This window comes from Ostrinia nubilalis, chromosome 21 (genome assembly GCF_963855985.1).
Source record: "Ostrinia nubilalis chromosome 21, ilOstNubi1.1, whole genome shotgun sequence".
NCBI lineage: Eukaryota > Metazoa > Arthropoda > Insecta > Lepidoptera > Crambidae > Ostrinia > Ostrinia nubilalis.
In genome coordinates, this window is record NC_087108.1 from 5,690,150 (window position 1) to 5,715,732 (window position 25,583).

A 25,583-nucleotide genomic window follows, 5' to 3' on the forward strand; every position below is an offset into this window, starting at 1 on the left:
GGATTAGTTTGTATCGCAGTAAGGGGCTTAAGCTATTACGTCACGCCTTGATATGGCCGACATTATTATTAATAATATTTCATAATAGCATCGTTATGTTTATGTATTATTATGCTGAGCAGTTTATAATATTCTTTTAATGAAGTGATAAGTTTTATGGAGGTGCAATGGGGTAGTAATCTATTGTAAGTTTATTAGCCGTTCAAGTTTCATAATAGTGGTATTAAGTTGTTCTTATGAGTTTTTTCACGTCACTTTTATGAACTTTGAAGCTATAAGAAGCAGCTTAAAGGATTGTAAAAGTAAAAACGTCGAATAGAAACCACTTTATAAATATACCGTTTAATGAGAACGATATTGAATTTTAAATAACCACGTTTCGTTGAACTTATTAAACGTGGTTGAAAAATTGTTCCTTGCATGATTCGTACCTGCGATCACTTGGATCACCATTTCAAGCTCGGTCACAAGTTGATATAACGTAGAGAGATGCCACTAAATGCAACTGAAGAAGTTGTATAAAAAATATGCTTGTATAAGCTAAGTTGTATATAATATATAAGCCTAGGTATCCATAATCAACTAATTTTTCTATGGAAATCCCCGTCATAATAATATAGTACGACATTTAGTATCGACAAACGAACAATTTTATGTAACTTATCACAAATGTTATGCAAATCTATCTCTGAATTAGATTCACATAATTTTTACTAGAATTTTGACGTCTCACACAACTACCTACTTATTTTAAATTGTAAAATTATTTTAAATTGTCGCAGGCAGGACGTCCACTATTTTTTCTGAAACAACACGGATCTCCCTGAATCTATGACTTTTATTCCAAATATAAGAACTTGACGTCACATTAAAAACTGTTAACTGGCTACGTTATATTCGTAACTAGCTTTCCGCCCGCGTGGGATTTTGTCTGTCACAGAAAAACTTTATTGCGCGCGTCCCTGTCTCAAAAACCAGGATAAAAACTATCCTATGTCCTTTCCCGGGACTCGAACTATCTCTATGCCAAATTTCATCAAAATCGGTTCAGTGGTTTAGGCGTGAAAGCAAGACAGACAGACAGACATCGAATTTATAATATTAGTATAGATTCTTTCAGCGCGCAGTGTATTTTCTGACAATTAGTCGCGTTAATATTCGTAATTCAGCTCGTGTATTTTCACCTTTAACCAAACACCGCGTCGGGGGTTTATCTCGGCGCTCGTGAATCCCATATCGGTAGCTAATCTCGGTGTCGAGCGCCTCAATTAACTCCGAAACGTGTCCGAAGTCGGGCAATTAAATAGATAAACTCGCTTATGGTGGTCCCGACTCACGAGATGTATTATAATCTAATGTAGGTATGCGAAAGTCGATGGCATGTCAAGCTTAGGTATCATGTAGCATGTTATGTAATAAGTACGTGCCATTTTTCAATAAATAAATAGAGAGCATCAGAAAAACATAACCCTCCTTCTGGTGCAGTCGGATAAATAGTCGTATTCATATGAAATTAAGGCATGCAAAAAGTCGAGTCGTATCATTGCGGTCTAAGCTGTCGAGCATCCATGAAAGAAATACTATCAATGGAAAAATTTACACCCGAACTTTTTTGTGTTATTTTATTGAACTCATTTTAATGGGAGCAAATATTTTTTTATACAAAATCATAGTTTTTGTGTTATTTCATTGAACTCATTTTAATGGGAGCAAATATTTTTTTATACAAAATCACAAACTAAAAGCCTTAAAGTGTGTCTAACAATAATAATTACATTAGCTAAGGCCTAACGAAAGTTTATGCATATTTGCATTTTCACGGTAATTTATATTTCTATCTTAGTGTGAAACCACTAAAATGTTGGTAGGGTCTCCAAATATTTCGAAAAAACGGTAATGCTCAACCCTATTAATAATAATTTAGTTAGGAATATGAATACCAAAGAATAAAAGAATCCAGACAATGCGGGCTCCTTCTTCGGGGATGCGGGTCACTGTCATTTAACCTAGGCCGTATTGAGACACTAGTAAAATAAGTAAGGTTGCGCGGACAATGATAAAAATTTAAGCAATAATTTAATTAATCGTATCAAAAGATTATTACTTATTACCTACTCTTAATTAGTAACTAGGTACTAATTATGATTCTAAGTTCCGAGTTCCAGAATTAATATTACAGTAAATGCTTTCTTTCTCTATTAGTAAAGAGGAATGTATACTGTTAGATGTTCATTTCTAATCTAATAAGTCAAACTATAGAAGGAAACGACGTCACTTAAAATAAACAAGTAAAATAAAAATATGGTCTAATAGAAATACTTGTCCTGGTCTTGAATGAATCTTACTCTCAATGGATTCAAAGTTAAACTGCTCTATTATGTATTCTGTGGTTAAAACTAACGATATTCGCATACCCTATCCAATTACTTTATTTTTGCATCGAAAACGCTTTACATAATTCCCATATGACTTACCGATTGAGACCTCGCAGTTATACCGCGTTATTCTCCGTTTATTCATTCAACGCGCATTTCCGTAATTGCATTTAATTTCCCATCACGACAAGTAATGCGAGATATATCACTTTTTATCGCATCTATACGCCGATGCCTCTCAGAGACAAGCCGGTGTAGGTTTTAATTATACCGCGTCGAATGTCACCTCTGTCCTGCGTTTACTTACACCAGTGGTTCTCAAAATTTTTTGTTAAAGACTCCTAAACGTTATTTTTTTTACAAAAAAAAAAAGAAATAAGTACTTTAAAAATACCAACTTATAGCAGGTTATTCAATACTTGAATGACTCTACTTTTAAAGTGACATAATTTTACAATTTCAAAGAGTGAAGTGATTTAAGTTTACTCATGAACTAAATTTATTGAAAGGACAAGATTATAATTTGCCTAAGTGTTTGAAGTAATTTTTTTTGACCTGCTTATAGCAATTGACTTGAATGTTATTCGTCATTATGATGTCATTTTCAATGTAAAGAAGTTAAACAAAACATAAGATTACGAAAAGCAGTGGTTTAACCAAAGTCTCAGCAGCGTTGTTTAACGACTAACCAAATGTTGGGCACCACTGGCCAATGCCGCATAAACGAAATGACGACAAAATAAAATAATACGATCATTTGAGCGCGGCGCGTTTGAAGGCCTCAAAGGAGGCCGATTTGTTTAGCATAAAGAGCACTTTATGGTCTATATCGGTCTTATGAGAATTTATTCTCGCAGTTATTATTGCAATTCAATTAATGAAGCACGGTACCCCGCTTCTCTTTTAATGCAACGGAAAGGAACGTTTGGCAAAATTTCCCGTTCTCAATTTAAATTCTGTAATTAAAAAATGCTGGCCTCTAAACTTAGGTATTTGATGTTGGCACCTCTGCATATTTTTGTTTTTGCGCGCCAATTTTATGGTCACCAGATAAGTGATCAGATTGCGCCAGATTTCTCTAAATGAACCTACATTTCTTATATTTATGGTTCATTAAAAGGTATAATGGTGATATGTTTTGATTTTGTAAATTATCTAGAACATCAAAGAAAGAAAAGACCGCATATTTACTACTAAATACAAAATTATGTAACCAGATAAGCAAAATAATTGCGATATACGCAAAAGATTTGAAGAAACCTAAAGTAATGAGAACATTAAAATAAACTCTTTACTGTAACTCTTTCTTTCTATTGTACTTTACTAAAGTAAATCTTTTGCTACAAACATTTTTACTGCAATAAGTTAAGATACTTGAATTTTACATTAACCTTAACCGATAGATAGTTCTTAAAGTTGGTAGCTGACACGCTTATCAGGCTTTCCTCTACCTCCAAGGCAGGTAAGGCTTCGTTTACACCGAATGTAAAGAACACAACCTTTAACAGTGTTTAAACAACTAAGGCTGGGTTGCAACATCTTACTTTAACTTTGACAAACGTCAAAAATCTGTCAAATTCCATACAAAAAACGCCGGTTATCGTTATAGTTACGGTCAAAGTTAGGTGGTGCAACTCAGCCTTAGTATAATTTAGACTTCACTTTGAAAGATAGAACTTGTTCTAAAATTGTAGTTTGTAAGTTTGTGATTTTGTTGGTTTAAAATGGTTCAGTACCTAGCTCTAACATATTAAATTCATATTTAAGTAGAAAATGAGTGAGTATGCTCAAACTGAAAATCTCAATTCAGAAACCCATAGCTTTCAAATCAGACATTTAGAGTAGGTTGCACCATCTTACTTTAACTTTAACAAACGTCAGAAATCTGTCAAACTCTATACAAAAAACACTGGTTACCTATCGTTAAAGTTAGGTGGTGCAACTCAGACTTAGTGCTTCAAATTTTTAAAACTTAGGAATTTCGTTCGCTTTGGTGTGACTAAGCCCCGACCGGTGGGCAAGGGAGACGGGTGACAAAACAAATGAGTGTTTTAGCGCTATCTCGCCCTTTCATCTCGCCGCGGTAGCAGCGCCTCCTAATGTAATCTGGATTATTTTATTTAAAAAACGGTGGGAGCAATTTGTGCCTAGAATTATTGGCCGATCAGAGTAAGGGTTAGATTGTTTTAAGTTTTTGTTGAGTTTGAAGGATTTTACATGGTTGCGTTTTACTCTTAAACTAAGCATAGCAATAATAACTAGGTATTCTGTAGTAAAGCTTATGCTTTTTATGATAGTAAATGTAGTATTTTGCTGTGTAAATATCCTTTAATAAATAAATTTTGCTATATCTTACCATGGCTATTACAGCAGATACGTTAATGCCATAGATTAAATAATAAATTACTATTTTCATGTAAATTAACATACGAAATTATATTTTAAAGCTATTCTTTAATTACAAATATTTCACAAAATAAGCTGAATTCACCATTTATGAACTTTCGCTGTGTATTCTATAATCCTGCTTCAAACGGACCTATTAACATAATATAAAATTTTCCATAATATGACTGTATTTGCAATATTATTGCTGCGTCTATATTAATATTAAATAAAAAGCTGATTATTAGCACTCAACAGTTAACGACATGTCGGGTAGGCAAACAGCTTCATAAAAGCTGTTAGGTATTAATTATAGGGTTTAATTGGTGCGGGTGTTTTGATGTACAGAGTAAAGCACTAGGATCTTATGTAGTTGGAACAGAAGCTATTTTGCTATGAAAATGTTTAGGCTGAGTTGCACCACCTAACTTTCCGTAACTGTAACAATAACCGGTGATTTTGTATGGAGTTTGTCAGATTTTTGTCAAAGTTAAAGTAAGATGGTGCAACCCAGCCTTAGTCGGATGTGCTGTTGTCTGTGTACATGTTATATGAACGATTTAGATGTAGGACTGTGACTCTAGGATAAGTTCTGTGGAGGGACATCAATTGAAAAATCATAAATGGAAGGAATTGTCCGTGAAAAACAACATCAAAATCCGTTGCGTTCGTTTTTTTTGTTAAAGGATATTAGTAATTTATTTTGTTCAATAGAAATTACTAACAGTCCTTTTAACCCCTCGTGCTACTAAATAAGCTTCTGTCATGATAAAAGTTAAGTCAGATAACGAAATGTAAGAGCCTTAAAGATTTAACATAAATGTAAGCTTTCATAGCAAATGAAATTAAACATTTTCATTCAAAGAGGGTATTATTATAATAATTTATTCCAAAATAAATAACAGTGTAAACATAAATGGCGACTCAATGCCTCTGTTCACAGACCACCACTGGCCGCGATACGGCGGCAAAGCGTTTAAGCCCAGCTTTTATGAAGCTTATCATCTAAAGCTCATTCACGCACACATAGAGCTTTTATTTTTACAACTACGTATTTGTAAACACCCACACGTTTTGCGGTAGGGTTGGCAGTTTTAGTTATTTGGCATAATGTTGTTAGTAAAATTAACAAAAACAAATGTTTGGTGCTTCTGGTTGTTAAGCTTAAAGAAAACATATTTCTGTCAAAAATTTATAAAAAGTAAAGTATTGTTTACCAGTACCACGCTAGACAAAGGTTCTAATTATACCTTCTTCATTCTTTTTCACTCCTTTTTTTCATCATTATTTCAGTCACAGGACGTCCACTGTTGAACATAGGCTTTCCCCAATGAATTATTAGTTTGGCCGGTTGTTAGCGGCCTGCATCCAGCGCCTTTTTGCTGCTACCTTTATGAGGTCGCCTGTCCACCTTGTGGACTTTTAACTTAAGTAGGTATTTGTAGTTTTGTATTTCTGCCATCCCTAATTGCAAGCAACAAAATAACCAGTCTAAATGCTTCTCAAATGACACAATTTGACCGAATTTGTGTTTTACGCCTACAAAATACGATTGACATATAAACGGCGGAGATAATACAAGATGGCGGCGTCGGGCAGACCTCAAAACGTTATCATTTAATGCACTAATGACTTGTGTCCAATTGCTTTGTTATTAACAATATATTTTGGAGGTTATTAAGATGGAGTGGATGATATTTTTTATAGACTAAAATATTTTTTGACATAAGCTTTAACGATATCGATGAAGTGAAAATTTTCATAAAGAACTTTGAACTTTAAACTAAAGGGAAAATAACACAGTTATTGATTGTCAATTTAAAATTGGACAAGTATTTGCAGTGAAGTCAAAACTTGTTGAACTAAGGTAATCTATATTACCAGTCTACAAGCCACCTTTTTGTGTAACTAAAGGTTGACTGTTGATTTTATTATACCTTTTTTCAGTGCATATTGATTAAGCCGATATTGAGATAAGAGATACCTTAACTATTAATAAAGATAATTTTATGAAGTGAAAACAGTCACCGGACCACCGTGTTAGTAGGCGCCGTATATCGTCAGTTTTATGGCATGCCGAAACATGGAATGCCACTACCTTAATACTGCCCTGGTGGTTCGGACGAATGCCGCCATATAAGGGCCTAAGCACACTTGATACTTTGGCGATATTACAGATGATTGCTTACACAATACGCCCATATCGGTGTTTAAGAACCCTGGTGAATCATGTACTAACTTACTAAGTAGGTATATTTATTATTGTGTGAGTGTGCAACGCTTTTTAACACTACTTTCGGAGCGTGTAGCTGCTACTGTAATTCTTAAATAATGTGTATTTTTATATCAATAGAAGAGTCACAGTATGAAAAATTGCAAATACTAAGCCATATAAAATTTTCATGCTTCAATCGGAGCCGTTTTGCATTTCATATGATAAATTTTAGAATGCATAAAGATTTGGAATGTCAAACGTAAGTCTCAACTATAGTGTCCTTGATAAAACAAGTTCAAATTAATGATACGGTCAAAGGCTCAAATACACGATGTTATCAGCGATCTCCCAAGGTAAAGTATCAAGTGTTCTCGATCCTAATATGGTCCTTAATCGACCACCTTAATCCGTACCTGATCGGTCGAGTTTTATCTTAACGGGATTAAAGAGCTACTGGTGTTCGCGTTAAGGCTGTCCGCGTATCAATTTATTTAAAATATTGTGATGGTATAAAAGATTTGAGCTTTTATACTCGTTATTATCGTTTAAGAATGGGGTTATTGTGTTGTCTTTTTATGATATTATAATGTCGAAAGAGGCTGCCTTTTTAAGTGTTTTGGATTTCGTTTGCCGAACAAGTAATTATCTGTTTTTTTTTTAAATAAAATTGTTACAGTTTTATATTGTTCATATAATTCTTGCACCTGGCAACGATCTTTTGTTAAGCACAGGGATGTACATAACTTTAAATTGCAAATTTCCTAACACACTAATGTTAATTAGCGCAAGCAATTAATTTAATCATATCGCAACCGCTAACGTTAATATAAAATAATAAAAACATAAACATAGTACAATTATCAAATAATAAAAGCAATGTTTTGAATAACATGACTTGTCTGGTCCGTCCGGACCGGACACTCCGGACACCCATTTGTAAAAGTTTCACGCTGGATGCGTATTTAAATGAACGCGTACGGTCCCGAACCCTGCCCGGGTTAGGTATTGTTTCAGCCATTTTCCAGTATGTTAATTTACTTATACCTACCATACTTTGAAATTGGCTAACTGAGAGTTAAGTTAACGTTTGGTGATTTTCGTACTAATTTTAGCGAAATTTATATACTTGTGCCTACCATACTTTGAAATCATCTAGTTGGATTGGTGATTCTTGTCATTGTGTAACCGAGAGAGGTTATCTGCTGATTCTTTCATTGAGGGTACTTCTAGGCTCAAGTTCATAAGCATTAACAAAGGAGGAAATAGAAGAAGAACTCTTTAGCCATAAATAAAAAGTTTTGAAGTTTCTTGAGGGAAACTTCAAAACTATTTTTGGCTTTGTTAAATAAAACACCTAATTGGTACTTATTTAAATCTGTCCTAAGGAAAGTGGGAATTTATTAACGAAAGTTCTTAGGGATTTATTTACCCAAAAATATCTTCTAACTTTAATAGGCTGTGGTTGTTGACCGATAAACGTTATCTATGTTTTGGAAGAATAAGAAAAATACCTACGTGAATGAAAACGTTACATGTGACGAATCTTTTGAACTCTTGAAATAAACGTTTACTTTAACATTTGTTCCCCTCAAAGGTGGAGGAATATCAAATATCTCTCTCCAGAATGCGGAAAATGCAAAATTGACGTTTACACGAGCGAGCGCAGGTGAGAGGGCGCCACCGGCGTTAGAAATGATTTTATTAGTGCCAGTGGAATATTATCATTATACATATAAAATATGTAATACTTGTATAGTCATACTTATTCATGCGTATTTATTTAGAAAGCTCTACTTATTTTCATTTCAGCCAAATGACGTCCACTGCTGGACAAAGGCCCTAAGGATTTCCACATCGACCGGTCATGCACTGCCCGTATCCAGGTGCTTTTGGTTCACCAGATCCTCGGTCCACCTAGTGGAAGGTTTGTTTACTACGTCTACGGACCAGTGCTTGGTTTGGGGTTAGGTAATATTAGGCAGATTGTGGAAATGTCTTGTTTACCCTGTTTTCATTTCTCCCTTATTTTTCTCCGGGAGCTTAACTTTTCCTCATAAGTGAAGGTCCCTTATCAGGAAAAATTAAGCTCTACATTGGTAAATTATTAGAAAATGTAAGTATTTGCATTAAATTATTCCTTCTTCTTGTAGTTTTTTTTAAATTATTTATCGGTTAGGAACAATATTATGAAGCTATTTCATCACTCCAAACTATACATAGATAAAAATACCTACATTTATTATTTGATACATTGCAAACTAAACATTGTCTACTTGATAAAACTCCTTGTAACTTTGCTTCCATCCAAGTCGGGAATTCGAAATATCGCGAATATGTTTTCTATTTGTATTTCTTTTATTTCAAATGGAAAGGACCGTGTAGGTGACGAATAAAATTGGAATTCCTCCGCCATACCGGGGTCGTTTGTGAGACATGTTAACACGGCATATTTTGCATCCATTTCTAAAATGCGAGTTTGTTTGTGTTTGTTCGAAGGGAAAACGCGAGCTTGTGATTTAACGCTTGTTTATTGCATCGAATTTTGACGGGTTGAATTGATCTTCAAACAACGGAATATCTAGCTAAAGTTTGTGGTGCAGTCGTAATAGGTAAGATTTTGGAATACCTAACTGACTGTAGAATTAACTACATATCAACCTTTTTTACAGGATGTCCCTGTAGGTGTGGAACAAACAAAACTAGGATTGATTCTATGGCTCAAATGTAACAACTTTCTCCAAGAGACGGAAGTTCATTTATCATCAAAAAAATTTAACCTTTTTTATACAAATTGTTTTCAGCAATCAATCAATTAGGGTTAGTACCTATGGGGATGTAATTTTTTATTGAGAATTTTGATATTGTTCCTGTAGGAAAGTTGTTGCATCTGCGTAGTAGAATCAATATTTTTGTTTAATCCATACTTACAGGGACACCCTGTATTATTTTAAAACATTAGAAGTAGTATTTAGAACTTGTCATGCAAATATCTATGAGTTCAATTTGAATTTATTTGCTGAAACTTCATACATTGTTTAAGTTAACTTGAACAAAGGAAAGATAAATGAACAGCGATAAGCAATAGTTTGTACAAATACTTTGCTATTTGAAACCTTAAAGATTAGAAACTTTGTGGCGTCAAGTAGGTATAAAGAAATATAAACTTTTTCACCCAAGTTAGATGCCGTGGTTCTAAAACCACGTATATTTTGTATAAATAAACAATATTGTAAATATTCCTTGCTATTATTATGGTTTTCCAATACATAGATCATAGAACAATCGTGCATACGTCACATTCTCGCGGTTATGATGTTATGGCGCATTCATTGAATAAAGTGCAACTTTACCCGGTTGTAATAAAGTTCAAATTCTGATTTATGCTCTGCAACTGAGCTTGACGCTATGGATGGATAGCCCGTGCGATATGACACCCGCTGTCATATTTCAGGCATTAGGTACAGTCTGTCTATAAAGTCGTGACATGAATGTTTGAGGAACTAACATTATTCATGTGTCTGGCAACACCAAAGATCACCAAACATATGTACATCAGCTGTCATCGAGAACAACTTGTGGAACGATTTTCATTTTGTGGTTTTTATTGTTTGACTAATCTCCTGTAAATTATTACTCAGCTACGAAGAAAAGTATAAACAATGAGTAAAGTAAATTGGAGTGCCACGCGGAAAGTGATTTTTAAAGTTTTCCAGCAATGTTCCGCGGAGTACCAAGCTGGTCAAATTTTGTGGGATTTTGATGTTTTTTATGGGCGAACAGCATCTTTGACGGGTACGTAATCGTGTTACTGCTTGTTTATAATCTACCTAAAGTAACAAATTTACTGCATTTTGCGATTTGGTGACCAAAACAGGCATTGTTTACATAGGACATTTTTAGGTTAAATTTTCATTGTAAGTACGTAATATTGTAGTACGACCATTTCTTTTGATATATTAATTCAGTCAAGTTTTCTACGAATTTTGAATTTGAATTAATTGCTTCATATCTATATTACCCGTTCGCTTTGGCCATTGATAACTGTATGACATCACTTTCACATCAAGTTGTCCGTCTACAAAAATAATAATTTGTTGAAATATTTTTTTATGATTTGGCTCTTATTATTAAATGCATGTGAAATGATATCTTGTTGGTAAATCTTTAACAATAAATAATATTAGTTAGGTATTGTAGTTATTCTTTCCATCCCTTTAAACTTTGAATTTTTTTTTTTTCAGGAAAATCAGAGAGTACAGTTAAGCGCATAGTCAATGAAGGTTTTCAGAATAATGGAAAATTTAGAACTCCTGGGAAACACAGGCAAGGCCGACCAAAGAAAGAAATGGATAATTTTAATATTTGTGCTCTGCGCCAAAAAATATAATTTTTTACACGGTACAAAAAGAGGTAGGTTAATAACATTTTTCATCTTTTGCATGTTTTTTGTTTGATGTGAGCTATATTCATTCTTCATACAAGGTAACCTATATAATATTATAGACTATGTTAAGCAGTTTTTTTTAGATTGTAATAATGAAATAATTTTAATTGCACCCTCCCCCTCCCTCTTATACACCCTTAAACCCCCATCCAAACAAACCAAAAATGAAATCTTTCTTCTTAATAATATGAGTATAGATGTATAATTTTATAAAATTTTCACTAACAAGAATCTATTTATTTTTCCACCAGGTCACAAAATGTTCGCAATCTCTAAACATCAAAGGCATCACAAAAGACATTTTCAAAGGAAAGCGTTACATCATAGTCCATGCTGGAAGCGAAAAGGGGTTTGTGCCAAACTGCCTCCTCATATTCACTGGCAGAAATAATTTGGAAGACTACCATTCAGAAATGAATGCGCATAACTTCACGAAGTGGATTAAAGAAAAACTAATACCAAATCTTCATGAGCCTTCCATTATATTTATGGACCTGTACCAAGACAATTGGTTATTTGCTTAGGCGATAATAACAGCAGCGAAGATGATGATGTGAATGATGACAGCGCTGCTTATGAAAGTGGCAACGAAACTTTTCTTAACATCGAAAATTTGGAATCCGATGATGAAAGTGATTAATAAATGTCCTTATTAACTATGTATAATGCATTTTTATTATGCTGATTCAACAAAAATGCTTGGTAAAACCTCTCATAAGCATAGGTACCTACTGTATAAAAACAAAAACAAAATATCGTCGTCTAAATTGGTTAAGGGCTGATTTTTCAATCGTCGGATAACTTTTAACTGAAGAATAAGATTGGCACATTGACAGTTTCAGTATGGAAAATATGTCAAAATGACAAGTTTATTGATCAGTCAAAAGATATCTAAGGATAGAAAAATCTACCCTTAACTAAATTGCCCTAGTATCAAACTCATTTGGTCAAATTGTATAGGGTTGCTACATGAAGAAAAAAAGCGCCCTCATTTTATGTCACGACTTTATAGACAAACTGTATTGCATGTTATTTTTAAGCCTGTGTGTGTCTCATCATATTAGGGAACACTCGATTCCAATATAAATGATTAATGAAATCCCGAAATTATTTATAATCTTGACAAAAACTTCCTTTTAATAAATAATAAATAAACTGATCAAGGCTCCTAAATGATACTACATTATTCATACTCCGAACCCGAAGTTGCCGTTTAAAAACGAAAATGAGTAACTAAATCATTTTCATATTTATTGAGACATTGACACATTAAGAGCCATTGACGGGAGCTGTCACTTTTATCATTATGGAAAAACATCAAAATTACAACATGTTGCAAGTCAACCATACAATTGTGCTATCGAAGAAATGGGCATTTAATTGCTGGCAAGTGACAGGTACATCCTATTAAACGATGCCGATAATAAATTATTTACGGCGACATAATGTCTTTGTAAGAAATGGCCAGCTGTCGCAATCTCATAACTATAATAAGGAATAAATACACACATAAATCTTGTAGAAATCGTAAAAAAAGTTTGCTGATTGATTTTGCTTAAATATTTTATTTTAGGTTATCTGCCTGCAGTACAAAAGAAATTTGGAACCTGCATTTAAAAAATCCCACTCTCACAAGTACTCATTGAATCTTTACTAAACTTCCAACAACAACTGTATTCGATACATAACGTAGAATTTATAGGTTATTCAAAATCTTTCGCTCGCCACCACAACTAATTAAATACGTGCACGCAATTAATTGGATGAATTCTTTAGCAGGTGCCTAAATTAATTAGAACCTAATTAATAACACCTGGACTAAAACAACGAAAATAGATTGTTTTGACGACAGTAAAGTTATTCAAACTATGTGAATATATTTTCAAGGTTTGGGCATTATAATTTTAAGCGCTTTTAGAAAATAAAACAAGATGTAAAGAGTAAAATTTTTATAATGCTAACAGCTACAGCTAGGGACTGGAATTCGCTGCCTGCTGCTGTATTTCCTGAACACTATAATCCGGGCCTTTTCAAGGCGAGAGTGAATAGGCACTTGCAGGGCAGATATGTTGGTACATATCTGCCATCCTAGACTGCATGTCACTTAACACCAGGTGCGATTGCGGTCAAATACCTGCCTTGTCTTGGATTAAAAAAATATAGAAAGAGTGAAATAATGTTCAACAAAAAGAGATTATATTTCGCTATCAATATAAAAAAATGAAAAGCGTCCGGCGCTTTTCTTTTTTAGCATTAAAATTGAAATTATTTAATGAAAATGTCCATTTTATAAATCAAGGTCCTGAAGCCAAGGTGTTGCAAGTACTTTTGAGTAAACCGAATAATTCACACCTCCTTCCGCGAAGCCGGTTGATCGGATTACTCAGAAGCCGATATCTCGTGCCTACATCGAATCGATCTCGTCTCGATTCCGCGAATCGCCTCCTTTGGAGGAGTCGAGGTTTAATAGAAATAGGGCTAGCAGCTAAAGGTTTTCTAGGAGCCCTTATTTATTAATATTCACAATAAAAGGAATCGAATCGAAATAGGTGTACCTAAAATTTTAAGCATTTTATAGTAGCAAAACATATCAGTGGAAATAAGATGAAAGTTATTTTATGCTAGTAGACTTAAAAGGGCATTTAGCTCGTACGTTAGATGCATTAGTTTTTCGGGAGTGCTTTTAGGATTCATGAATAAATTGTGATTTCAGAAAACAACCTTGATTATTATAAACCCAAGGGATATTAGACTTAAGAATAAAGCTCGTGATTTAAATAGAAAATGGTAGCCCTGAGAATGAGCAACATATCTGACACACACAAACATGTGTTCGAGACATTTTCATTACCATGTATGGCACGTGCATGAACCATAAGGCCTTAAGGTGCCGCGACACGAGACGTGTTTTATGTAAGCCCTCCGACCAACCTGAACTAAATCTAGCGTTTGAGTTATGGTTGGTATCAGGAAATACATCATGCGGCATTTTCGATGAAGGCTAGGCGATTAGGTGCAATAAATTTTAGAATATTGATGGTAGGAATAGCATGAGCTAACTGGTAACGATACCTCGTTCGTTTAACGCGAGTAACTAGTTTTTACGCTGGACTATATCAAGGCGAAGAAAATTAGAAGGATTATCCATACGAGTACAGCAAACCAGCCACGTAAGGCTTTTATGCTACACTCGACATCAAATAAATCGCACCTCCCGCGACAAGCACTTTCAAACGTATGCATCCCCACTTCCCACCAATATTGGCACCATTTAAACGCCTAGGTCTAAACTTCATTTCATTAAAGGAAAGGTTTTTACCCCAAAAATGTGTCTTTTGAAGGATCCAGAGTTACTTCTTCAAAAAATAGGTAGTTACGCTTGAGCCAACTTTTATGGCTATAAAACTGTTAAGTTGGGATTAATCATTATCCATCTGTTAAAGAGGACACGTGTGATCATTATTTGGTTTGATAACCATAAAAATTGGTCTAATTGATGCCAGAGGTGAGCCCAAAGTGAGGTCTTTTTTCAAGTCACATTTATGGTATATGTTAATCATTTACTAAGAAATTAAATGTGTTTTTCTTTAAGAATATTTATTAGGCTTTCAAATAACACCAATATTGTTGGGGCACCATGGTTGTGTCAGAAGAAAATCTTTAATGTTCGCGTCGCGGAAGGTGCGGTTTATTTGATGTTGAGTATATTAACTCTCAAATATCTGAAATGATTTTTCGTACCTAGCTTAGCTTATCTTGCATAACCTTCGACCTGAAACTACTAACGCAATTAAAAACAGATTAACACAACACAAACAAATAAAACAAAATAAATGAGAATAATTCACTAAGTTGCCAACACTTAAATTACACCATCAGGCTGGCATATAAACGGGGCCCCATAAAAAAGAACAACACGTGAAACCGTTACTTTGGCACCCCCTTTAATAAAAGGTGATTTGCCCCCCCTTTAGCCCCGTATACGGGTATGGGGGCTGGAAAGGTCCAGGGTTACTTGAGCTACGATTGTAGTACACACTTCTCAGCTACGTTAAGAAAACATTAAAGCCCTGTGTTTGTATTTAAGCTTTTTAAAGTGATTTGATTTGAATAATGTTCTCAAGTAAGGACTGGAGTCTCAAAAGGACAGTACAGCAAATTATAAAATTATGTTCAGAAGATACACGGTTCGTTTACTCAATTTAGATTTAAAGAACCAATTACAATGGCGTGAGATTTTAAATATGTAATAAGAAATATCACCGAGAACGCACGGCACGCACGTAGCTTAGCACGTTAGCACGTAAGCAAATCTTGCACATGATAGGTAGACCAAAAACTAGCTTAACTGAAAAGTAGCCAAATTGAAGGCAGCTCACCTTATACTGGTGGGTGTACCTGCGTGCCTCTAACCCATACCAGAGGTTAAGACCAACACCACTTGTATTGGACATTTTATTGTCACACGCCCGTCGTTTCCGTGAGTTGTGAACCCCGAATTTTGGGAAGTATGTTCTGGTGACGTTTTTATTGGCAGTAAAAAGAAGTGAGCTTGGAGGGCTTCTCAAGTTTGCGGTTTAAAGGGTGGATTGGCTTATGAATTCGGTAGAGGTGTTCGCGGTTTGAAATAAGTACAGATAATTATGTTTTTTTTAACAATTTAGCGATTGGAACGACTTCATTGAATGATTTTATTCATTTTTATGACGCCCAATGGTCTCTTCTAACAAATTATTGTTCACTAGATCTGAGTTACGTTTTTGTCACAGAATGTATTTTTTTTTACAATCTTACATATAGAAAACTATGAGGTTCAGACTGAGATTGAGAACCTCCTCCTTTTCGAAGTCGGTTAAAAATGCCTTTCAACTTTCCTGTAAAGTACTGTCTTACCCCTTTACACACGACGATACACGTACGTGAGAGTAACTTTGAAAAAATCTCATGCCCATGTAAACTTGTTTTTGCGGCCGCAATCGGCAGCGATCGCTCGTGAGAGATATTTACTCGCACACAGTGCCGCTCAATTAGTGTTGGGACCTGTCAGTGCTCGTTTACTCGGACTTAAAGTTGACTGCATATTTTGAAACGAGAGGCGGCCAATATAAATATTGATTTTATGTGGTTATTGTTGTTTTCGGATAAGTGTTATAGTTTTATTTTATTACGAAAACAGTGATTATCCGAATGGAATACTTTTATTGTTATTTCATTGCATAAATTAATAATTATTACTACCACAAAATTAAGTCGCACGATCGTAGCTGGTCGGTCAAACCTCCAGTAGTTGATTGAAAACTATTTTATTTGTTATTTGATATTATGGATTAGTGTTTAGTTGTTTTTTTATTTTAGTGCATCCTAAATATGAAGGATGTGTCGTAGCATTATTTGGAAACGCAACCGACTATGAAATTAAAGATTTTCATGACTAAAAAGACCAGGAAACACAATTTCGGGTTTTTACGGACTTTGAAGAGTAGAATACCAAATATGAAAGCTCAGGAGACGAAGTAGACCCTGAACATGAATCAGCAAGGCTGGTCAGACATTTTAAAAATACTATGTGGCAAGCAAAAGCTGAAACAAAAGCCACGTCCGCTACAAAATACAGGGTCAATTTGGAAGAAAATTCAAACAAATTGAATTCGTACTCCAACTGAGTATCTCAATTGATTATTTTGATGACACATTTTACAAAGAGATGGCTAGGTGTACAAACTTGCACTACATGCGTTAAATCGATGAAGAATTGAAAACTATTAGAACCGAAATTGCTATAGTGTTCGGTGCAGATATTTTCATGAGATGCCTTCCGGACCCATGTTTGTATATGACTGACACACTAGTATAAAAAATAGGGGCTTATTGCTAACAAAATAGTTCATAACTGATTTGTACACACACGACATTCCCTTTATATATTTTACCATGACCAACTAGCAGAAACAGAACAAGACAACCGCTTTGGAAGGTGCAACCCATGATAAACAAAGGATCAATATACCTGCAAAGAGGTCCATCTTATTATTCAATCGTTGAACTATATGAGTGGTGTAGATATTCTGGACTAACAAATGGAATGCCACCAAACCTTTATTACAAGATAATAGGGTTTGAAAGTTCTAGTTTAAATTTTGGACCTGGAGGTTGTTAATTCGCGGCGGCTTTAGAAAATTGATTGCACAGCTAATGGTTATTCAAAAATAGACATTTTAGCATTACTAGATTTTCGTTTCAGCATAGCTGAGGCTTTAAACAGATATCCTAATAAAGAGCATCGTGTAAAATTTACTAAACGACTCGACATCCATAAACAATATAATATAGACTTTTAAGGTCAGAAGGCAAATGATAACACAGATGAGAACGATTACCTGGCTAAAAAGCACCGAGGTGTTACATGTTGGAAGGATGTTCTAGCTGGTCAAAAATTAAATGTTCTAAGTGAGATGTTTACCTGTGCCTTTCTCGCAAAAAAGCTGTTTCCAGTCATATCATCTTAAGCCATAAAAATGACATTTATTTCTTTATTATTAATTATAAAGTAATTTTGTTCTATTTTACAATCTCTTAATAATCATCTCGGACCTCATATTGGTACCAACCAAACTAATAAAGGTTTTTACTTTGCAAGTTTGTCAAAAGGTGGATATTTTTTAATTAATTCGTTTTTTGTAAGACAATTTGCTAAAAGAGGTTTAATTGCTTGTTAAATTATAGCTTACTCTTTACTTATAGGGGTCTCTTACCAAATGAATACTTATGTGCTCATAAATTAGTAGTTTTCATTAAATAAATTAACTAAATAGTATAACACTCACTATCGTGAGACTAACAAATTATACCGAAGCCTCACTATCGTGAGGGCATACTTTCAGGAAAACTGAAAATGCAAAATTTTTTAAAGTATTTTTCTAATCTTATTTAAACTCTAAAATAACCCCTAAGTAAAGTTTTATTACAATATTGACACTTTTTTATTCTCGTGTGTAAAGGGTTACAGCAACATCATTACCAATTCTTCCAAAAACAAAGGACAATTCTGACGAATTCCCGATATCTTCTTCGAAATAATTACCTTTTTAAAAAAATAAAACCGACTTCAAATGCGTGAACACAAAAAAAACTAAAAATTAAAAATATTGCGTATAAAAAAGTTCATCCCCAATTTTCCACCCTTAGGGGTGAAATATTTTCTTCAAATTCGCATGAAACCACCCTTTTGATAATACCTATTCAACAAAAAAATAATCGTTCAAATTGATTTATAATCGGCGGAGATATTGCGTATAAAAAAGTTCATCCCCAATTTTCCACCCTTGGGGGTTGTTTTTTCTATTATTAAATTTAAATGGGACCACCCTTGAGGTATTACCTATACGCCGAAAAAAGATTTGTTCAAATCGGTTCATAATTGGCGGAGTTATCGCGTAACAAACATAGAAAAAAAAAAAAAAAAAAAACATACGGGTCGAATTGAGAACCTCCTCCTTTTTTGAAGTCGGTTGAAAAGCCGAACTTCGCTTTTGTTCTACGATCTCTAGTTCCTTCAAATATATTCATCATCTACTCCAGTTTACGAGTTCCCAAGAATCGATGCCGAAGCCCACTCGAGACCGCAAAGAATTTAATAGACACATCAAATGGAAACTTCGGGGGAACCCATAAAGTGTGATCATTATGAGCCCTGAAAATTATTCCAAATATTTCCGCGTGTAGTCCAGGGGGTAGAGTCCTAAAAGTTTGCACGATCTCTGCTAAAGATCGCATTGGAAATTTTTACTAAATGTTTTGCACATACGGCTCGATAGTAAATTGAGCATTGATGTATAATATTGGTTGTATGTAGATACTTCAGGAATGTTTTCCAGTCATGATTTTACATATCAAAACTGATAAAGATTAAGCTTTGTTATTAATTATGTATCTGATATACTTTTGCTTCAGAGTGCTAAATCTATAATTTACTTCTCCAAAAAGATACTCTCACATTAGCTTTATTTCTTAGTTTCTTCCTCACCTAATTACTTAAGACTACGCTAACCAGCGATTTTTTTTTGTATAGCCAGTATTTTTAATGTCAATAAAATGAATGAAACAATGAAATCAGTAATACGCCGCTCTTGCGTAGTACTGATTAATCATTGTTTCATTCTTTAACATTCACCAATATTTTTGGTGCCTATCCCTAGGAGTGCGTAACCGATTTGCTTGTTTTATTTTTTAATGCCCACCGCCGGCATTAGCATAAGGTGTCGTGAGCGCGGTGCGCGTAGAAGTGTCGTTTTCTCAATTTTCCCGCCAATTTTGGGGCTTCAAAATGGCCGCCTCGCAGGCACGGGCGACACGCATGCCGCTCACGCGATGGTCCGGACTTTCTTTAGTTTTTCAGGAAATATACCAAAATTAGGGGTAAGTTTCCTTAGGGAAAACTGAGACGGAGTTGTGAGTATTGCTTTTCATATTTGGAAATGGGTGAATATCCCAAACACGTTTTTTACGCGGCGGAGCTGAGAATCGATGGGAGAAATGTAACTAGAGCGATGATTTTTTTTCTGTATATAGTTTAAACAGCGTTTTACACTATAGCAAAGTCTTCAGGACAATAGGTAGTTATTTTATGTACTAAAAAATATTTCAAAGACCCAAAATCTAATAGCGGTGGCGCGTCCTAACTCTATTTCTACTCATAAATTGTGTTATTCCTTCTTTCTCGGGGATTCTAGTAATTTAAAAATAGTATAGCCATAAAATACATTAAATAAGACTTCCAAATGAAATGAATGAAATGTGATATTTCATATTTTAAGTGTTTTAAATAGCCTTTCAAAACTGTCCCACGAAAAAAAGCAATTACAGTGGCTCGATTTCGACACTCTCTTACTTCTCCAAAGAAGCTTTGAGAGACGTAGAGTTCTTCTTCCCTGCATCACTCAACTGTGTCCTCCTGATCGGGCTATAAAGACTTGCGACTTGTGGTATTGTTTTTCCAGCAGACCCGTAAATATTTGTATCAGCGGCACAGGAATACAAAATTTTTCAATTTCGCTGGCAAGTGTATGAGTGAAAGCTACTTACTTAGATGCTAAACGATTCTTTAACATGATTAAAGTTTGGTGTTTTGTTGTATCTGCATACAGAAATTATTGATCAGAATTATAGTTTTCTTTATAATTTGAATTTTGTAACAGTTTTTCAATTCCGGTGGCGCAATTTCGGTGGCTCCGGTGGCGAATCTATTGCCGGAATTGGTCTTATTGGCTCTGGAGCATTATACCTAGGTCTACTAAGGTCTCAGTCATAACTACAATATCGTCAGTGAATCGAAGTTGTGTGATGTACTCGCCGTATCTTGATACTGAGCTCGGTCTAGCTCAGAAGCTTGAAAACCTCTAAGTGGGAGGTAGTGAAGACTTTAAGAGATTATGGTGTCTCCAACTCTGAACCCTCGCAGCAATCAGATAAGTTTCAAGTTCTGATCTTGGGGGAGGGCTGATATGATGAAGTTTTCATACAAATACTTCAGAAGTTGCATGTATCGACAGTCAATTTGACGCCATTAAAGAGACTGTAGCACAGCCCAGGTCTTGACCGAATCGAAGAAGGTACAAAAAGGCCAATAATAATGACTGATTATAGTCCTCAGTCTTCTGCATAATTTGACGCAGCATTAAATATGTATACGTAGTATTACGAACGTCTTTTCGAAAATGAGGTTGTCTGGGAGACTGGATGTTGGATAGCGAGAGTGTCATGTTTCAGGAAAAAGCTGCCTCACCTGACTCTGGACCATCGCCAACGTCCATTCCATTCCAGTCTCTAGCACCACCACCATGTCTTATTTTTTGGTTTATCGACCAATAAACATGGTGGTATTTAAGAGAACTTTAGTACTAGAATTCCATCTGATTTCATAAGCTCAGTTGTGATTTCATTATCTCCTGGTACATACCTTGTTGTTTTTAATAGGGCATTCTAATCTCACTCAAGCTAAAGTCTAGGATATCTTCGCTAAAGTGTCGGAATAATCTCGATCTTCAGCCTAATTACTAGTAGTGCTTCTTAATCTCTCCTAGCAGCTTAGGCATTTACCAAAATGGTTCTGCTATCCTCGTTATTCATGTTGGTATATTCAATTTGGTCCTCGCAAATATATACTTTCGATTTATTACAAAAAATCGTCTCTATAATACACTTTGTATCAGCGTGAGGACTTGGATAGCTATTTATATATCGATACTAAGCAGAATCTTAAAAACAGATGAGAATAGTCCTGAAACAGCTAAAATTTCCCTAGTCTCGTAGGTTGCAATCTATTCTGCCACTCGAGATGAAAATTCGTGGGGCTTTGGAGCTGGATTGGCACTGGTCGTGGCTTAGGCTTCATCAGTCGACAGCTTTTGAGCATCTTTTATTCGGCATTCTTCTATTTCGGTGATGACTTCTTCTTCTTCCTCGGTCCCTCACTCGCAACCGCAGATAGTGTTCCTTCATAGACTGCGGTCAGAAGCTGTGTGGTGATCGGAGAATGCAAATGTGATTAAATTGCCTGTTCGTCTAAAAATGATTACTACATTTTGATTTTTGCAGTACTATTAGGGTGCAGCTCAGTACGCTTTTACAGTTCTGGCATCTTTTGCTAGGCCTTCTCTCTCTATGAGGCTGGCTGGATTTAGTCCTCCGTTTCTTAATTGTACTACTTTCATCTAGATCATTGTCGCTAGGTTTGCATAGTTTTCCGTTAAATTACCCTGTCACAAATATGTAATGTGTTAGTTCAGTAGCTGGTATAGATCTAGAAATATCTTCATACTTAATCTCCAGTTCGCATGGTCTTTAGCGAATAATTAGTTGCGTAATTCTGAGTATAGGATAGGTATGATACCATCATGAAAACTTGGCTAGCCTGGACCAATATTTTTACTTATGGAAGATAAACCTAACACCAACCTGGGGCAGTTGGTCGCCCTCCCGGGACTAGAGTTGGTTTCTGGGTTTGAGGGTCATGTATGATGTCTTTGTGATGACTCTAGAATAACGGGGCTGTTGGCGGCTAGAGCCAGAAAGTTTTGGATTTGTTCTCTATGGAGGGATTTTGCCGTTATCACCATGCTTAACAGGCCGGTTGGTAGTTCCAGTATGGTAGTATAATACCAGGAAAGATGCTGCAGCCCACCCTCCAGTATTTTGATTCCTTAGTCGGCTATTACGACTCACGTGGGAAGATTTGATGCTTTTTAAGGTCACAACACAGGCCTTAATTATAAAAATCTTTACTGGATAATAATACTTAATTGATTACAAATAAATAAGTAATTTGAGACAATCATCCGTAACATTCCGAAGTCCGCTGTATAAATAAATTTCGGTGGATTGGTTCTTAATTCCGGTGGCTCAAATACAATTTCGGTGGCTCTTGATAATTTCAAATTGACATATCTCGAGAAGTATTAATAATATTTTGATCTCTACCATATCATTGAATAATACAAGTTATTTACTATTATTTCTGTCACAAAAAAGTTTTGGAAAGTGGAAATTAAAATTCGCCACCGGAATTAGGCAAAAAACGAGTTTGTTGATATTCACCCAAATAGATTTACGAGGGGATACGGAAAAATTTAGTTGAAGCATGTGAGAATCGACACATAATGTTGTGACTTGCTGAGTTAGGTTCAGAGATTGTTAATAAACAATTGCTAATAAGAATTCAAAAAGAACCAAATTAAAGTATTTAGATACCGCCTTCTTCATTATTTCTATGAATTAACTTCTGAACAGTAGTCAACCTCGTAGAATTGGTTTGCAAAGTTTAACGTTCAAATCGTCTACTGGCGATTTCAAGAAGTTAGTCCTTCTTTTATGATTAAAAATTGACAGATTAATTTACGCTAAACTTTTGAATTACGTTTTTCAGCTTTTTCGTTTTTCTTCAGTGTCAAATTTTGATTTACCTGATGATAACTTACAATAAGCGTTTGCCTTATAATAGTTTTAAGTATAGGTACTACAATACGTCCCTGGCCAACACCATTAGTAATATACGAGAGTTCCGACACCAGCGTGCGTAGAGGCAGGTGTCGGCCTGTCACGCACCACCCCCGAACATTGGAATTCGAGGAATTCCGTTATGTAACAAACTTACTTAAAATAACATTTTTCAGCCAGTATCAGGTGAACGATTTAAAAAAATTGGCATTGACAACTCCTTTCAGGTTGTGGACTTTTGTAAATATGCCGTTGCCACTGCTTTCGTAAAAAAAAACCCTACATTTGCGCGCCTTTGTCATATCTCGTATAAAAAATGAATATTTTTTAAATTGTATTCAGTAGAATGTACAAATGGCTTATAAAAAGGCAGGGAATTGAAAGATTAATAAAATGTCATGAAAGCTTTTTCGTGGAATCTATGACGGCACTAATACTCGTATTTTTTCTCTGAAATCTGTATCAAACTACATAGGAACTTTTTTACAGTATTAAATAATATGTAACGCTAGCTAAATACTGTATAATAAATAACATAGAAGATAGGGCTCTAAAACCAGATTGATGTAATTCGAAAACCGATATAATATCTGATTCTTTTGCTCTAGCACATGACTTGAGATACTTAGCCAAATAAAAAAGAGGTTGCAGGAAAAATATACAGTCCCGTTCGAAGTTTAAAAAAAAAAGCATAGCAATTAAGTAGAAAACACATAATGCCGCGTAAAAAAAGTACGACGACCACCGAAATGGAGCTTTTAAGCGCCGATACGCAATTTTGTAAACCATAGACAATGATCTGTGTACAGTCAAGGACATAAAAGGATTAAAATTTACACTTCAACCGTTCTCAATAGAGAACAGAAACCTTTTTTGAATCAAAAAAGGCCGCTACTACTAAAGCTAAGCCTTTATGAGCATAGAAAAGTCTTTGAAAGAGTTAAAATCAAGATGCTCGTAAGAATATAATAAAATACTTAAGATAATAAGGATAAAGCCTACAATAGATGTTTAAAAAATCGTTAATGTCTTCTGTAAGAAAGGTTTCTGCGAAAATAGACGTATTTTGATAAAATAGGTAATCGTGAATTGATCTGTTCACATTTAATTTTATATAATTAAAGTAAACATATCGTAGAAAGGCTGTGTAACTTTCAGCTGGCCACAAATATTTTACGTTCCCGCTATTTGAAAAAAAAAATGGTTCAGAACTTAATTAAGAGTTAAAAAAATGGCAAATGTTTGCGTGTCGAGAAAAATAGGGTCGATTTTTAATGAAAAATTGTAAGAAAATTGAAAAACAGATTTGCAATTAAAAGTATAAATATCAACGACAAGCACCAATAAAATAAAATTAACTACTAACCATAACCATGTTCATTTAAATGTAAAAGCTTATCTCACCGATGATGTCAGTGCAGGCAAGTACAGACGATAGCACATCAAGCTAAATGCTAGTAACTTAGTACGTGGTAATAGGTGCGAAATTGCAATAAAAATTCATCTAATGTTGGCTGTACCTGAACGAAAACTCGTACGAACCACTTGCACTCAAATCATTTAAAATGAACAGTTATAGTAAAGTGCATGAGTGAGTTCCCACGGGATGAACGGGCAAATATTTGCGACGGATCGGGATGTATTTGTGCCACTTAAGCCACTACCACGGGTTTGTGGGCTTTGATATACGTAGCCAAGCGCGAGTGTTTATTAGATTATGAAATAGCAAAATCTTTCTGATTATCATTTAGGCTGAGTTGCACCATCTTACTTTGAGTTAGTGATAAGTTTGACGTCAAAATCTGTCAAACGCCATACAAAAGCATCGCAAAATAAGGTTGCTTTTAACTTGAGTTTGTTAAGACTACCGATTTTGATAAGATTTATTAAAACAAGAGTGCGAAATGACAATTAGTTAAGCTTAAGGTAGCCTTTCGAACTAAGCGTCACAGACGCAGCGTCTTTAGCTTTGGTCTTGTGCCACCAACGCCGCCGACCAAATCTAAAGACGCTGCGTCTGTGAAGCTTAGTTCGAAAGGCTACCTTTAGTTTCACTCTAATTTCCCAACCACCTGGTTTGATTCCATTTCCTATAAAAATTTATCAATTTTATAACGCTAATGCTGTCTAAAGTTGATTCTGTATTTGAGTCTCATCTTTTACTGTCACTCAT

General features: G+C 34.9%; 1 protein-coding gene and 1 long non-coding RNA gene across 2 annotated transcripts in view; one reads left to right on the plus strand and one right to left on the minus strand.

The window, feature by feature from the left end:
* Positions 1-25,583, minus strand: part of LOC135082182 (optomotor-blind protein-like) — a 128,528-nt gene that overhangs the window by 39,264 nt on the left and 63,681 nt on the right. The window lies entirely within an intron of this gene.
* On the plus strand, positions 10,437-12,085 carry LOC135081989 (uncharacterized). Its single transcript, XR_010259317.1, has 3 exons — positions 10,437-10,767; positions 11,217-11,385; positions 11,671-12,085. It is a non-coding gene; the product is annotated as an uncharacterized LOC135081989 (long non-coding RNA).